General features: G+C 38.5%; 1 long non-coding RNA gene across 1 annotated transcript; it reads left to right on the plus strand.

Moving 5' to 3' along the window:
* The first annotated feature begins 6,205 nt into the window (after positions 1 to 6,205).
* On the plus strand, positions 6,206 to 8,398 carry LOC141608533 (uncharacterized). Its single transcript, XR_012527015.1, has 3 exons — positions 6,206 to 6,403; positions 6,916 to 8,021; positions 8,174 to 8,398. It is a non-coding gene; the product is annotated as an uncharacterized LOC141608533 (long non-coding RNA).
* Positions 8,399 to 18,314: the final 9,916 nt, after the last annotated feature.

An 18,314-nucleotide genomic window follows, 5' to 3' on the forward strand; every position in this document is an offset into this window, starting at 1 on the left:
AGCGAACGAATTACAGAGGACGAAGGAAGAAGAAAGGAAGCAGGAACTGCGGCAGCCTCACGAAGAGGCGCAGCAGGAACTGCGCTCCTTCGAAGAGGCGCAGCAGTTGCTGCGTCCTTTCTCGACGGTTTGTCTTCTGGAAATCCGTAAAAAGAGGTTTTAAAGCATAGTTTTAGAAATCGGTTTTAACGGTATTTTCGACGTAAACCTTACAATGATGATTACAATAATTAAAATAATAAAAATAAAAAGAGATTACACCCTCAGACTTACATGTTGACGAAACGAGAAGGACTAAGATATCGATTAGTGATGCTCGACGCGAATGCAAAGAAAGTGCCCTCGTAAGAGGAAAACGATTAAGTTAATTAAGTTGATTATGGTGGAGTTGGTCAAATTGGTCGGTCATGCAAACGGGGAGGCTGGTACTCAGAAGGATCCGAGCTTACGTGGTCGAAAGTTCAAGCACGTAGACGCCAAAAAGTAAGAACAAAGTCTAGAATGCAAAGGGAGAAGAGAAGGGCGGACACTCGCGTGAGAAATATGAGGAACGAAGGCTCCTATTTATACTAATCACGTGAAGGAATTAGGGTTTCGGAGACTCTTTGGAAGTGAATCTCGGAAAGATATGAAAAAGATACAAGAAACATGCAGAAAAGGGCCTGGGAAGAGGCGCAGCAGCCACTGCGTCTCTTGGAAGAGGCGCCGCACCTGCTGCGTCTATTCCCAAGGGGTTTCCTCCTGCTGAAGAAAGATTTCCGTGTTTGAGTTATGGTAGGACGAAAATAATTCGGTTTTCCTTAATATCTTATGTGAATATTACGGGAAATTACTTACTAAAAGATAAAATTTATGAAATATGGAATAGAAATATCCGGAACATTCCAAACATTCGACTCGGGGATTTAACGGTTATCGAAAAATGGAGACGGTTTTAGGCCCGACTCCGAATGTACTCTAATTATCAAAAACGACCGTATCGGGACGTAGATGACAACTAAGAGGTAGACATTAATATTTGAGCAATCACTTGACGATAATCTTACGAACTGTCACAAACCGTTTCGCGTATCAAACATGCGGCCCAATCATCACCGGGTGGTTTGCGAGGGGTGCAGAAACGAGGTGTCTACAGTGTGGCATCATTCTCCCTTCTACAGGTTACATTCAGTGGATTGGGCTTAGTCAGGTTTCTGATTTGAAGAAAGGGGTGATATTGTGTTTCTTTCAAGCTGCACAATACCACATTTGGATGCAAAGGAATAGGGCTCGTTTGGATGGGTGTATTATTCGACATGAAGTCCTTTGTCAGATGATTAAACGTGAAATTAAGACTTGGTTGCAGGCGAAATTTAAGCAGATTTGTACGGTTAGGGATCAAACTTGGCTTAATTCCTTGCAAATGTCGTTGTAAACACCTCTATTGTGTTAGGTGTTGAAATCGTATGTGTAACACCCTCATACTCCAAGTGCCTTACCAGGACCACCCAGGTATAAGGATGCTACCATCTCGGTTACCCGAGACAATGATAATCAAATAAACAATAATGAAACAACATTTAAATATAAATACTTTAGCGAAAGGTTACAATCTCAAAACCAAAATCAAAATATGAATACATGTTATCAAACCAACTGTCTAAACAACTAACTGAAATGTTTATTAAACTACTAGCTACAGCGGAAGACTTCTATCATCAGACCGTGGCACATCCCAGCTATCCCAGTAACTCGACTCATACCTGCTCAATAACTGCTCACCATCCCCGAATGGATCACCACAGTTTTAAAACATTAAACGGGGTCAGTACTAATCACACAATTTATATAACCAACAAGATAAAGAAACAACACAAACTCAAACAAATCACACACAATCACCCACACCAATCAATCTCCGTCACACCGACTATCCACTAGACCAGCCCCCCCGGGGGGGACCGCACCGTACCCACCAAATCCCCGCTCATCATACCGAGCGATAACCCTGTCCCATTAATGTGCACATCCTCTCCCGTGGCGGGTTCCACGGAGGGCGAAACTAGGGCGTGAAGCCACTCCCGCAAGTGACTCCACTCAGCCGAGAACGCATCTCGAGAACCAGAGACAAACAATCACAACCATCAGCAGCAATCAATCAACAACCGTCATAAAACCAATACGATAATAATCAGCAGTTAGACAACACCAACAATGCATTATGGGACTAATACTGAGTAGGGAAACCCTACCTGGAAAGCACAACACAATCAGACGGTCTCACAGCTGATATCAAAACGCTTCCTCTACGAATCCTCCTCCTAACATACAAACATATAATCACTACCAAACATACAAAACAACAAAACCCCCAAATCCCAATATTAGGGTTTAACCAATTTTAAGGAAACATTATAAAAACGGTACGTAGGTCTTACCCTCGACGGAAGGATCACAAAGATGTCAAGAAAGGTAAAATCCGACCTTCCAAGCTCCGGGATTTGCCAACAATGCGATTAAAGCGAATGACGTAGTTTTATTTCTCTTTTCACAGTAATTAGGTTTTAAAAAGTGTTTAAAGAATAGTGACGGAAGTAATATATACTTAATCGAATTATTAACAAAACCCGAGAAATCATCCCCCGTAAACCGGCTACTCGATCGAGTAGCTAAGGTACTCGATCGAGTGCCCCCTTACTCTATCGAGTATCTACGTTATTCGATCGAGTACCCAACAGGTCAGAAACTATTTTAAACTGCAACTCACCCTTACTCGACAGAGTAAGGCCTACTCGATAGAGTACCCAGAGACTCATAAATACGTAGTATTACAGTCTTCCCTCCTTAAAAAGAATTTCGTCCCCGAAGTTCAACCCATACCCAAAAACAAACATACTAACTCGATCAAGACAACAACCAACTAAGAACTCAAAACAAAACCCCAACCGACCAAACATGAACTAGTAACCCCAACTCCACCAACTATTCCTACTTCCACAACATGGCTCACGATATCGTACCAACTCCATTATATCTCTCTCGATCCTAACTCCATACACTACCAACACAAACGCTGCTAGCTCCGTAAAATATCATCCGATATCGTGAGCCATGTTGTGGAAGTAGGAATAGTTGGTGGAGTTGGGGTTACGAATTCATGTTTGGTCGGTTGGGGTTTTGTTTTGAGTTCCTAGTTGGTTGTTGTGGCTTGATCGAGTTAGTATGTTTGTTTTTGGGTATGAGTTGAACTTCGGGGACGAAGTTCTTTTTAAGGAGAGAAGACTGTAATACCACGGTTTTATGAGTCTCTGGGTACTCTATCGAGTGGGCCTTACTCTGTCGAGTAAGTGTGTTTTGCGTTTCAAAATAGTTTCTGACCTGTTGGGTACTCGATCGAGTAGCCTTGGTACTCGATCGAGTAAGCGGCACTCGATCGAGTACGTTAGTTACTCGATCGAGTAAGTGTGTTTTACGGGGTTGTTTTGACGGGTTTTGATAATAACGCGAGTTTGATATAAAAGGTTTCCGTCAGTTTATTTCATCATTTTTAACCTTTCTAAACCTTTCAAAAGAAAAAGGAGTTACATAGTTCTCTCTCGTCGCGTTGTTGGCAAATCCCCCAGGACCACTAAAGGCATGGAAGTGCTACCATCTCGGTTACCCGAGGCAATGATAATCAAATGACAATGAAGAAACATAATTTAAATAACAAAATAGTTTAAAGTGATTACATACCAACTCCAAAACTGATAAAAAAAAAAATACAAGACTCTCAGACGGTCTACTGCTAAAACTATCAAAGCTATAAAACATCGTCTGACACAGCGGAAGACTTCTAACTGCCACGTGACGACTCATCCCAGCTATCCCATACGCGTCATATCATACCTGCTCAATAACTGCTCACCACCCCCGAATGGATCACCACAGTTTTTAAAACATTAAACGGGGTCAGTACTAATCACACAATTTATATAAACCAACAACACAGTAAACAAACGGCTCAAACGGTCACACACAAAATCACACCCACTCCAATCAATCTCCGTCACCGACTGTCCACTGAACCAGCCCTGCCAGTGGGGGACCGCAGCCGTTCCCACCTAAGCCCCGCTCATCATACCGAGCGATAATCCTGTCCCATTAATGTGCACATCCCCTCCCGTGGCGGGTTCCACGGAGGGCGAAACTAGGGCGTGAAGTCACTCCCGCAAGTGACTCCACTCAGCCGAGAACGCATCTCGAGAACTAGAGACAAACAATCACAACCATTAAACAGCAATCAAACCAACAACCGTCACAATACTCGTATAACAATAATCAACAATCACAAATCATCACCAACACATTATGGGACTAATACTGAGTAGGGAAACCCTACTTGGAAAGCACAACACAATCAGACGGTCTCACAGCTGATATCAAAACGCTTCCTCTACGAATCCTCCTCCTAACATACAAACATATAATCACTACCAAACATACAAAACAACAAAACCCCCAAATCCCAATATTAGGTTTTAACCAATTTTAAGGAAACATTATAAAAACGGTACGTAGGTCTTACCCTCGACGCAAGGATCACAAAGATGTCAAGAAAGGTAAAATCCGACCTTCCAAACTCCGGGATTTGCCAACAATGCGATTAAAGCGAATGACGTAGTTTGATTTCTCTTTTTACAGTAATTAGGTTTTAAAAAGTGTTTAAAGAATAGTGATGGAAGTAATATATACTTAATCGCATTATTAACAAAACCCGAGAAATCATCCCCCGTAAACCGGCTACTCGATCGAGTAGCTAAGGTACTCGATCGAGTGCCCCCTTACTCGATCGAGTATCTACGTTACTCGATCGAGTACCCAACAGGTCAGAAACTATTTTAAACTGCAACTCACCCTTACTCGACAGAGTAAGGCCTACTCGATAAAGTACCCAGAGACTCATAAATACGTAGTATTACAGTAAAAGCAGCAAATAGACAAGGTCCAACTTAGTTAACGACGAAATATCGATTAGAACACACAGAATAAAATAAGCGACATTTGAATAAACATCTTGCCAATCCAACCCTAAAACCCTTCTAATTATCGGAACGGGTTTAAATAAAATTATTGTCCTTAACCAACAGTAATTAGTAGCATAATAAAACCAACTAATGCAACTGAAAAACTTTGTAATGCACATATAACCTTATTTCATGCGGTTTAGTGATCTTTCTAGTATAATCAGAACAAAAATGTAGAACTCACTAAACTATAATCACACATATAAACTGAAAATTTCTATGCAAATGAGTTCAATGCATTGTCTTGACTCTTGACACAATCTGATGCTGCATCACAAAGACTCGAACAATGTACAAATTTTTTTAAAAAATGAATTCAATGCGAATTGGTGACACAATCTGATTATCATATATACTACACTAATACTCGAAAATTATAATCCGTAGAACATCCAAAATCATTACCCAACTACATCCGAAATCATTAATCAGATCTTAAAAATATAGATAATTTACAATCAATAGATCATCTAAATTCCGCAATTTCGAAACCTAGAACAAACCTCGAACATGCAATCGAAATTAGTAACATTGTTTTACTGTTCATTTCACCATCAATAATAAGTTTGATCCAATGGTTATTAATGGTTCTCATAGGATCCCGAATATATACGAGTATATATATATATATATATATATATATATATATATGCATCGCACGAGCATGAAATTTAATTAGAAATAGCTTCCGTGCATCGCACGAGCATGAAATCTAGTAGAGCTATTTATGGGTCGTCCCGTTCATTGAACCTGACTCATTCCGCCCGCAAAATAAGCGGGTACGGACAAGGCATTTTAAGAAAAATATAAAGGCCGAGCCCACTAACCCGTCTAAACCCGCTTGCTCATGGGCAAAAATTTAATGTGAGTTTGGCCCATGTACGGCCTAAGGCCACATTTGATCACCTATAAAATCTAGTGAGAATAACATTGAGAAATTAGAAATAATAAAAGGACAAATTTGGAAAGCTGAAATTTCGAAGCTTAGGGATATTGTAAGGGTATTAGCAATAGACAGTCCCCTAATCTCTCTAATAACAAAGCTCAATATAACAATAGACAAACCTCATATATAAAAATATATTACATGCGGTCTACTATCACTCGCAACCAAAAACACAATTTTTTTTTTTTTTGGTGCGAACCAAAAACACAAAATGTGGAGTACAAAATTGTAACTAAAAACCCTAAACCTCAACCCCATTCCCAACAATTGACAAACCTTAATGCGCAATCACACCCTATAAATTCCTTCATTCGCCAACGGACGCTGCAAACAACAGAATAATCAGGAAGTATCGGAGGCAAGTTGTATGCTTCGATTCATAATTTATCGAGATCGAGATTTTGATATTTAGGTATTTTTCAATACTTGAATTGGGGAAGTAAGGCTTTGTCATGAAAGTTTTTACTTGTTAATCAATTCGATTATTATCTTTTATTTACGATGATTCTCATAATATCTGTCTATTAAAAACAAAAGTCAAACGACACCATCTTTGATTTCATAATTTATCGACATCGAGATTTTGATATTTAGGGTTTTTCAATACTTGAACTGGGGAACGCTTGTTCATGCAAGTTTTTACTTGATATTTAGGGTTTTTCGATTATTATCTTTTATTTACGATGATTTTCATAATTTTGGTTTATTTAAGTCAAAAGATTTGATCTTTCGATGAGTAGTTGATGTTTCATTCAAATTACTCCCTCCGTCCAAATCAATTGTTTGTATATGACTGAGACGAAGGGAGCGATATAATATATTATTATTATTATTGTTATGAATGTGATGTGATTGGATGACAATTTAGTTATAGTTTGTTGATGTTGGTGATGTTGATAGTATAAATCTAACTTTTGTAATTAGGTGTGCCTAAATAACATCAAAAATGGTGAGATTGGTGACTTTGAAGAAGAAGATTAGTGGTTCTATGTTACCATATGTGGAGAAGGAGAAGGAGAAGGAGAAGGAGAAGGAAAAGCTGTTATTGCAGGTAGGTAGAATTTTGGAAGGAGGGTTCAGGTTTTCTGAGTTCTACATCCTTGATCTCCGGACTGATCATGTGTCAGATTGCCCTTGTGTATTATTTGCCAATTATCCCTATAATGCCAGGGTGGCTATGGGATCTGTCATCTACATTGTTGGCAGTCCGAAATTGGATATGATCGAATCCAACCTTGAACCACCCAATTCTATACCCAACTACCAAAAGGGCCTCTTTCACAAGGGAATTTCTTATCTAGACCTGAATGCAAGTGATTCTGGAAAGGGGTTGGAAGGAAATCCCTTGTTTCGACAAACGTATCAGAATTATTCTTTCTGTTGTTGCGATTGCTGGTAAGTTATATCTGTTTCATAGCACTATCACCAAGTCTGAGGCAATCACTGTTTTGGATACTATCTCAAACAAGTGGGAGGAATTACTTCCACCCAGTCAGGCGGATTTTTTCGAGATCCCTCATAATAAGTGCGCGTTCGCCGACCATGAGAATAACCGGATCATCGTCAGCTTCCCTAGCATCAAATCCGTGTTTGCCTACTACCCGTCAGACAACCGTTGGGAACTTGTTCTTGATTCTTCCCCAAAGTGGTCTTCCCACGTCGTCTTTGCTCAAGGGTTGATTTTTTACTACCTGGGCTCTGACCCGAAGATGGTGGACGCATACCATGTTGCCACCAAACAATTCCTAAACGTGGTCCTTACTTGTGAAGTTGCGGATGGCTGGGGATATCACTCTGATAATATGCTTTATTTAGGGAATGGAATTATGTGCTTGGCTTCTGAGTTCATTCCTCCACCACATGAACCATCCGACACCACCCGTATCTTTATCGCCAAGTTTAAGTTTGAGCTTCCCAGTGACCGTCCTGGTGTCCTACTCGTCACCCCGCTTGCTGACCAGACCTATACACTTGCCACCAGTTGCTCTACTGTCACCTACTTCCCTACTCTCACCTTCTGCCCTGTCTAGGTAATCCTTTTTCATAGTTATGATGATATATCATGTTCCTACTTCCTAGTATTATATGTTGATTGATCAGATGAGAATACTGGAGAATTTTTCTACAATTTTCCTCATTAATGTATGCATTAGTCTTTAATAAATGGAATTTGTGCTTGCAGCTCACAGCAGCATCCGACGTGTTTGGAGTGTTCTTTTCAAAAATGGACAGAAGTGGAGTGTTATGTAATTTATAATAAAATTGACTTGCTGATCTCTTGTTTCTCATGGTCATATGTACCTAATTCGCTCAACTAAGGTGCGAATTGCGAATTACGAATTCGAATTATATCAAATTATGGTGTTTGGTTATAATTTTATCGAAATATGTTGAATTTTGAGCGAAATTGCGTATTGGTGGTAGGCTTATCGTGTACTTACCAAAGATACCCTAGACTTAACTAACAAACAAATGTAATTAGGGGAGTAGAGTCGATCTCAGGGAGACGGGAGATGCAATATAACAAGCTATGAGTAGAATTATATCAAGGTCGGTTACAATTGGGGTTTGGTTTGATGATTTAAAATGATAAGTAAAATAAGATTTATAACAATGATGATAAAAGATCTAAGGGGAATGGGGTTACACATGTAAATTAGCAATTAACAATATCAAATTAGGAGAACATAAAATCAAATGTTGTGTAGGTTATTAGCAATTTCCTCTTGGCCTATTACCATAGAACAATTATTAACGACCTCTTGCACAAATTAGATCGGACCATTAAAACATGATTAATCCCGACTTTTGCTCTTAAGAAAAAAATAATAAATTAATCAATGATTTTGATCAAAAATCAAAGATTAACATTACAAAACAAGCATGTGATATTAAAACTTCCTAATCCAACATATAATAAGAGCTAATTAACCATGGCTTTCCCACCCCTAGATTAAAGAACTACTCACATAATAACGATTAAACTAACAACGATTAACTAAATAAACATAAACATGTTGACAATATGTAATTGGAATTAAAATGGTAAAATAAACTAGATAAATAGAAATTACCAACTTAGAGGAATAAGAACAAGAACTTGGAAGAATAAGAACAATATAAATCCGGAAATTAAACTTGAAATAACCTGAACGATTGTTGAAAACGATTACAAACTAGATTATTAAACTAGGGTTTTTATGTAAAACTGGAATGTAAATTATTAGATGATGAACTAAGACGGAATACAAGAGTTTATATAGAATAAAGAGTGGAAGATAAAACGTTTGGCGTTGATTACTGCATCCCTAGGTACACCGTGGACACATCCCTGATCGGGGACATAGCTCCTCCTCCCCAATTTGTCTTTTTCAAGCCACAAGTCTTCTGGGATAGGGGACATATCGTCGATAAGGGACGTAGCTAAATATTTTTCGAGCATAATTCTTCAATATATTCAACGGTCTACATTCCCTAGGGCTAGAGGATGTGTATGGGGGACGCGTGATACTTCTCTAAAGTGGCATTAAGCTCCATTTCTTCACTCAAGACTCGATCAAATCTCGTTCCTTCTTCCCCGGGATGTGTGGATCTCCTCAAAACGCGTTTTCATGGCCAAAACTCGCTTTACTTAGCCTCGTAATACTCGGTGGATGCCAAAGTGAGAGGAAAAAACCGTCTAATGAGTCATAATTATATACACATTTATGTCTCCCCTTAGTTGCTTTTGAGATGGTTTTTTTCTATAATATGTTAGTTATATGTCATTTATATTAGAAATGTCGGTACTTCAGCCTTTTGGTGTTTTAATGCAGATTGGATGCATTCTGGAGCCACCGCGGAGTCGACAAGACGAAAACAAAAAGAGAAGAAGACACGGAGCTGAAGTTGCTGAAGATACCGGATCGAGTGTGTTAATACTCGATCGAGTATGACATACTTTTTACGAAACTTTCCTTAAATCAGTTTAATTAATTATTATGTAATAGTATATATAGGAATTTCGCTTTCACTATTCTAAAATCCCTAGTTTAGTTTTAATTTAGCTTTGCTCTCTAAAACTCTTTTATGATATTGTTTGCAAGATCGTTCATACCTTTAATCATTGTTCGGTATTTCTAATCTCTATTCTTATGTTTTCTTTAATTATGTTTATCGTTGTTTCTATTGTTATGTGTAGCTAATTCTCTTTCTAGGGTGAAAAGGGATCTAGGTTGTTAGAAGGGGGTTTAATTAATGAATTAATAGTTAAATTGCTTTTAGTTGTTATTCAATTGTTGTCTTGAATCTAATTGATTATTTACTGATCAGATTTAATTAATTAGTTTTGCAAACTAGGATTTTCACCGACTGGATTAAGACTAGTATATGCTGTGACAATTGAATAGATTGACTTAATGATTGTGACCACATGTTAAGGATATATCTAAAGGGCATATTAGAATCGACTGATCATATGACCTTAAATAACATAAATTGCTCTGTTAATTAATTAAATCACACCATTGGATAACCATCTAGTGAACTTGATCCCTAGACTTTTAAATCTTATTGAATTCATCTTTTACTTTATTGCAATTAGTTTAGAAATCAAACAAAACCAATCTTCAAGAAAACTGTTACCTTAAGAAGAACTTAAATAAAACAAACTAAAATGATTATGAGAGAGAAAGTTAGAGAGAGGAAAGCTCTAAATTCTTAAACCCTAATATTCTATTACAACGATGACGGCTCTGAAACCCATGTCAAACCGTTTTTCGCCATTAAATTCAACAACGAAATCTGCTTTACAATCTTCCAAAGCTTCTGTCGTAGGCTCATCTACTAAACATGTCCCTAAAGGTGGTGACTTGGGTCCTTCTTCGTCTGATACAGGCAAAACGAAGTCTATCAACGCCATTAAGGGCATCCCTGTGTTCGACCTTAGTGAAGGAGAACCGGTAGAAAATGACGGATGGACGTTGCGGAAGGGTGGAAAGGATATACCTTTTTTGGAGACTATTGATGAAGAGGAGGAACTCACTGATTTGCTGCAGTTTACACACGATGATATCAAAACAGAGGTAGATTTTTGGTCTAACTCTGTTATTTGTTACATTTTGGGTGCAAATCCTCCTTGGGATCTTGTTGAGGATTATGTTTATAAGATGTGGGATTGTTTTGGAATAGATCGTGTTTCTTTTTTGGATAATGGAGTTTTTGTTGTGAGATTTACTAAACCTGGGGGGAGAGATGCTTTATTGAAGTCAGGATATTATCTATTTGATAATAAACCAGTTATTGTAAACCCCTGGGTTAAGGATATGGGTTTGGTTAAAGAGAAGGTTGTTGTTGTTCCAGTTTGGGTGAAGCTATATGGAATTCCCCTGAAATTTTGGGGAAAGTGTTTGCCTCAAATTGCTAACTTGGTAGGAAAATATGTTAAGATGGATATTGAGACACATGACAAGGTGCGTCTGAGTTTTGCTAGGGTGATGATTGAATTACCTATGGATCAAAAACTCACTGAGAAAGTCAAATTCTTAGATGAAAATGGGCATGTGGTATATGTCACCATAGAGTATGAATGGAGGCCTATTTCTTGTACAAGCTGTATAGGGATTGGGCATGATGCTGCTCAGTGCAGGAAGCCTAGGAGGAGGAAAGTTAACACTCAAGGATCTAAGGTTCCTGGTAAGCCCTCCCAGAAGAAAGTATGGAATCCAGTGGCACAACCACCAATTCAGTCCAAGGAAGTGGTCACTCCTCCTACCTTACACCCTGATAATTTCCCTCCACTTTCTACCAGTAGGCCTACTCCTGTCATTAAGTCAACTCCTGTCAAGCAAATCATTAGGCTTAATAGACAAGAGGGTATGGTGGGGGTGAGGTTGTCAGGAAAGTTTAGCAACTACACATTTATGGATGCTCTAAATCGTAATGCTGTTCCACATGAGCAGGCTGTTGAGAGTGGTAAAGACCCCCCAGATCCTAATATCAATGCATAGCTTAGGATTCTGGAATGTTAGGGGTCTAAATGACCTGAATAAGCAGAGAGTGGTGAGATCTTTTTTGCACAATAATGGGGTAGGGCTCTTTGGTTTGCTTGAAACTAAACTGAAGCCTAGCATTTTGTTGAATAGGAATACCTCTATTTGTGATGGTTGGAGTGTCTCCACTAACTGCAGTTGGCATAAGGGGAGTAGAATTTGGGTTTTATGGAAGCCTAATCTTTTTTATATTCAGTTTTTATCTTATAGTGCTCAACATATTCATATGTTGGTTCATTCTAGAGTTGATGATAAGAATTTCCAGCTTACTATGATTTATGCGTTTAATGGATTGCATGAGAGAATTGAATTATGGAATACTCTCAAAGAAATTTATGCTACTTGTTGTATACCTTGGCTTTGGCTTGGGGATTTCAACACTGTTCTGTCTCCTATTGAGAGGTTAGGAGGAAATACTACTGATGCTGAAATGGAGTATTTCTAAGATTGTGTGTCTATTTGTGGTATGGAGGATATCCCTGCCACTGGTGCCATGTTTACCTGGTCTAACAAACAGGAATCAACTGATAGGGTTTACAGTAGGTTGGATAGGGCTATGGGAAACCAGGAGTGGTTAGATGGTTATGCCACTAGCCTTGCTCACTTTCACCCTGAGGGATTGTTTGATCATTGTCCCTGCACCATTGTGGACAGGAATGCTGATATTGGTGGGAAAAAGACTTTCAAATATTTCAATATGTGGGGGCTTGCTCCTAGCTTTAAAGACTATGTTGCTATGGCTTGGGCTACTATCTATAGAGGGACTAAAATGTTTTCAGTTGTCAAAAAACTCAAAGCTCTCAAGCCTATTCTGAAGAACATTAATAGAGAGTGTTTTTCTGATGTGGAGAATAATACATCTGTTGCTAGTCTGGCTTTGGAACACATCCAGAAGGCTTTAGTTGATAACCCTGGGGATGCTGATCTAATTCAGCAAGAAGCTGCTTTGGCTCAGGAACTGAGAGATTTAGTATCTGCCAGGGACAGTTTTCTGATTCAAAAAGCTAAGGTGCAGTGGTACTTAGAAGGTGATCTTAACACTTCTTATTTTCATCATGTCATTAAGAAGAGAATGATGCTCAACAAAGTGTTTCAAATTGAGGATCAGGAAGGGAATTTATGCATTGATGGGGATTCTATTCAGCAGGCTTTCTTAGAGTATTATCAAGGATTACTTGGGTCAAGTAATTCTACCACTGAGGTTAATGTGAATGTTGTCAGGAAGGGTACTTGTTGTACTGCAGCTCATTGGGACATCTTAAATAAGCCTGTTACTAGTGAAGAGGTTAAGAATAACATTTTTAGCATTCCTAAAAATAAGTCACCTGGTCCTGATGGCTATACAAGCCAGTTTTTCAGGGATGCTTGGGATGTGATAGGGACTGATGTGAGTGCAGCAGTAATCAATTTTTTTGATACTGGGCAGTTATTGACTCAGCTGAATGCTACTATAATTACTTTAATTCCTAAACTGGACAGGCCTACCAGTGTCAAGCATTTCAGGCCAATTTCCTGTTGTAATGTTCTTTACAAAGCTATCTCCAAAATTCTTTGCAATAGGCTGGCTCTTGTTTTACCTGATATAATAAGCAAAAATCAGGGAGCTTTTGTTAAAGGCAGGAGCATTCTAGAAAATATATTGATTTTCCAGGACTTAGTTAGGCTTTACCATAGGTGAAATGCCTCTCCTAGATGCATGTTTAAGCTTGATTTACAAAAAGCTTATGATTCTATTGAGTGGGTATTTGTAGATCAAATGCATGGTGCTCTTATGTTCCCTGAGAAGTTCAGACAGATGATTATGACTTGTGTAACTACTTCTTCTTTTACTCTTAATCTCAATGGGGCACAGTTTGGTTATTTTAAAGGTAGAAGGGGCCTTAGACAGGGAGACCCTATTTCACCTCTTCTTTTCTACCTTTGTGTGGAATATTTGTTAAGGATTATGGAGTTTGCAACAAGGAAATGGTATTTCAGGTATCACCCTCTTTGTAAGAGTCTGAAACTTACTCACTTGCTCTTTGCTGATGACCTCCTAATGTTTAGTAAGGGGGATGTGCAGTCCATTATGCTTATACTCAGAGTTCTGGCTACTTTTTCTGCTGCATCAGGACTTACAGTTAATGCTTCTAAATCTGAGGTAGTGTTTTGTGGAGTCACTGATAGTTTGAAGACTGACATTATACAGATTTCTGGCTATCAGGAAGGGAAGCTTCCTTTTAAATATTTGGGTATTCCTATCCAACCTGGTAGATTGAATAAAGCTGATTGTAATGTGTTAATTGAGAAGATTGTTTCTAAAGTCAGAGGGATTGAGGCAAGGAAGCTAAGCTATGCTGGTAGACTTGTGCTAATCAATTCTGTTTTCAATACCCTTCATAATTATTGGGCTTCTATTTTTCTGATTCCTAAGGGAGTCATCAAAAGAATAGAGGCAATTTGTAGGAACTTTCTGTGGTGTGGTGAGTCAGACTATAACAGAACTCCCTTGGTGTCTTGGCATGATGTTTGCTTCAGTAAGAAGAAGGGTGGTCTGGGTATTCAGAATGCAGGGGTGTAGAATGTAGCAAGTGTGGGTAAGCTTGTTCATTGGTTGTATACAAAAGCAGATAGATTGTGGGTGCTTTGGATAGACCATGTCTATATAAAAGGGACAGATTGGGTGCATTATCAGCCTCCTCCTGATTCCAGCTGGAATTGGAGGAATATTTGTAGAGTTAGAGGTATTCTTGAGGGTGGTTATCAGGGTAATATCTGGATAGCCTCTCCTGGTGGTTACACTGTCAGTTCAGGTTACCATTGGATGCAGGGTTCACACCCCCCTGTCCTATGGTATAAGGATGTATGGGATAATTGGTTACTACCCAAGCATTCTTTTATTGCTTGGTTGATTCAGAAAAAGGCTCTTAATACCAGAGGTAAACTTCACAGAATGGGTATATGCTTATCTGATAAATGTGTTCTATGTGAAGTGAGAAAGGAAACGCATGACCATCTCTTTGATGAGTGTGATTATAGTGCTAGGGTCATTGCAGGTGTTGAGGAAAGGTTTCATATTTGCTTCACTGGTTCTAATCACTTCTACTCGAAGATAAGAAAGAAGACTTGCAGGATGGCAAGATTGGTTACGTTCTATATGATTTGGAATGAGAGAAATGTTTGCAGGCTAACTCTTCAGCTTAGCAGACCTGAACATTTGGTGTCCAGAATCTCACAGCAAGTGCATAGCAGACTGGTTTGCAAAATGTCTACTGTGGTGACGGCTAATGACTGTGCTTGGCTAAGTAGATTACACATACGTTGTAGTTTTTGTATTTAGTCTTTATGATGAAAGTTGAAATTGGACGATATTGTAATATTTTTTATTTATGAAATACAAAATGCTCACATGTTACAAAAAAAAAAAAAATAAAACAAACTAGATAATTATCGCCTCCCTGTGGATACGATACCTATCTTACCACTAGCTATTTGTTAGTATTATTGTAGATATACTTTGATTAAGGTGATACAACTTTAGCCTTATCAAATTTGATATTTAAGTTGTAGTATAGGTAAGTATTCCCGCCTATCACACGGGTGACCCGAGTTCGATTCCCGACAAGGGCGCCAAATTTGATAAGGCTAAAGTCGTATAACCTATATAAAAATAAACCTAAATTACTACTAACTAATAGCTGGCGGTAAGAAGGGTTGAATCCACATGGAGGCGAGTTAATTATTCTAGTTTGCTAATATTTAAGTCTGTCTTAAAGTAACCGTTTTCTTGAAGGATTTGATTGGTTTGCTAAAACGAATTGCGATATAAATAAAAGATGAATTCAATAGTATTAAAAAGTTTAGGGATGAAGTTCACTAGGTAGTTATCCCGGGGTGTCTTTTAACTAATTGATCGAGCAATTTATGTTGTTTAAGGTCATATGATCGGTCGATTCTAATATGTCCTTTAGATCTAACTTAACATTCAGTCGCTATCATTAAGTTAATTCTACTCAGTTATTGTAGTATTTACTAGTCTTAACCCGGTCGGTGAAAATCCTAGTTTGCAACACTAGTTAATTAATCCTGCAGAAACTAATCAACTAGATTCAAAATAAGCAACTGAACAACAACTAAGAAGCAATTTAACTAACAATTCATTAATTACCCCCTTTAACAACCTAGATCCCTTTTCACCCTAGAAGGAGAATTAGTTGTGCATAACAATAGAAAGAACGATAAACATAATTAAAGAAAACATAAGAATAGAGACTAGAAATACCGAAAAGGCTGACCCAAAACCCGAAAATGACACGAATACGACCCGAAACCCGAATTGACCCGACCCGACCCAGACCCGACCGAACATTGCCCGACCCAATGTTGACCCGACCCGATGTGACCCAACCCGAAAAGACCCGACTCATAATTGACCTGATCCCAAATGACTTGAAATGACCCAAAACGACTAGTACTAAGTCATTAATATTATATATATCAGAATTAAGTTTCATTATTTACAACAGTCCCTAATAAATAGATAAATTTGCAAAATAGTATTTATTAATCAAAATAATACTAAGTTAAGGGCTTAAACATTAACTTAAAAGCGACCCTACCCAAAATGACCCATACCCGAAAATGACCCGACCCCAAAATGACCCGACAACAGGTCACCCGAAATTGACCCAAAACCCGAAAGTGACTCGACCCGACCCGACCTGACCCAAAATGTGTGACAGGCCGAAATGACCCGACCCAAACTGACCTGACCCGTACCCGACCTGAGTGACCCGTTTTGCCATAGGTCTCGTGAAAACCAAGATGAAAGATAGATGATCTTGAGACCACCAGACCAAGATCTGAACAAAGCCTTTGGCCTTCAAAGAGTAGAACATCCAGCAATAGGAGCTCGGAACAAATTGAACTTTTTTCTCACCCAACTTTTCCCGTCAAATTAGCATTCACCCAAGTTCACGAGGCTAATGAGAGCGAGTCTTGACCATGCAAGGGCGTTCCGGGAAGTATAGGGGCATTTTGGGAAGAAATTGGAAATCCTGAGCATGAAGAAAACCAACTTATGTTGGTATACAAATAATGAAATGAAGTCCAACTATAAGAGCATACATTGGATGCCAAATGATCCCTAGGGTGCCTTGGACGGACTCTTGAAGAAGCATGCAATGGATTCCGCATTGTAATAAAGCAAGAAGTTAAGACGGAATTAAGACGGAAATGAAGAAACTCACGTCCCCGATCGGAGTGGGATATTCCCGATAGGAGTTGCCCCCTTTTAGGTTGTTTACATTATACCCCTTATTCATATATAAAAGATGTTGATCGGGACCTCAAAGACAACTTTTTGCACAACTTCTTACACCACTTTTACATGTTTTTCATACCCTTTATTTTGAAGTTCTTAGTTAAGTTTAGATTATATTTCCTTTCAGCATTTCCTTTATGTTATAAACAATTTCATTTAAGCCTTTCACGTTATAGGCAAGTCACGTTTCAAGTTATTTCCATTTGTTATCTTGTTTTTCATTCCCAAGTTATATTTTCATTTCAAGGTAATCTCATTTCTAGTATTACTTTTGTTATTCATTTACTAGTTAGTATGTTCATATTTATCATTCTATATGTCATTGATTTAATCTTCTGTAATACCTCATATTTATAAAGACTGAGACTTGACCGAGTAGAGACCGAGTAAACGATTCACTCAGCCGAGTGAAGCACCACTCGACCGAGTGAAGGACCGAGTGCCATCTGGCAATAGGCTGGAAACCTGTAAGAACGGTCACTCGGTCGAGTGACTATCCACTCGATCGAGTGGCGCCCCACTCGATAGAGTGGACCGACCACTCGACCGAGTGCCGATCAAGTGTGGTTTATACGGGAAGTTGAGTTGGTGTCATGTTGCTTTCATGCCTTATCCCATCATATTTCACCACCCAAAACCTATTCCTAAACACTATTCACCACTCTCTACAATCCTAAATATCTCTCTAAAAACCCCCATCTTCATATCATCTCAAAACCCTAATTCTCTAAAGAAGATTCTTGCCTCCTTTGTTCACCACTTTGTTTGTAAGTTAAATTATACTCCTTTTTCCCTTTAATCTCGTCCTTATAATCTTAATTAGTTTAGTAGATTACTCTATACTTAATTAGTTGTAGAAATTAAAGGGGATGTTTAAGGGGTTTAATTAGTATGGTTATTATAATAGATTGTAGTAATTAATGTAGTAATTAATGGTGTAGAAAGCTTCATTGAGGAACATTTCTAGTGACTAGCTTGAAGATTAGGCCAGA

Source organism: Silene latifolia, chromosome 10 (genome assembly GCF_048544455.1).
Source record: "Silene latifolia isolate original U9 population chromosome 10, ASM4854445v1, whole genome shotgun sequence".
Lineage (NCBI taxonomy): Eukaryota > Viridiplantae > Streptophyta > Magnoliopsida > Caryophyllales > Caryophyllaceae > Silene > Silene latifolia.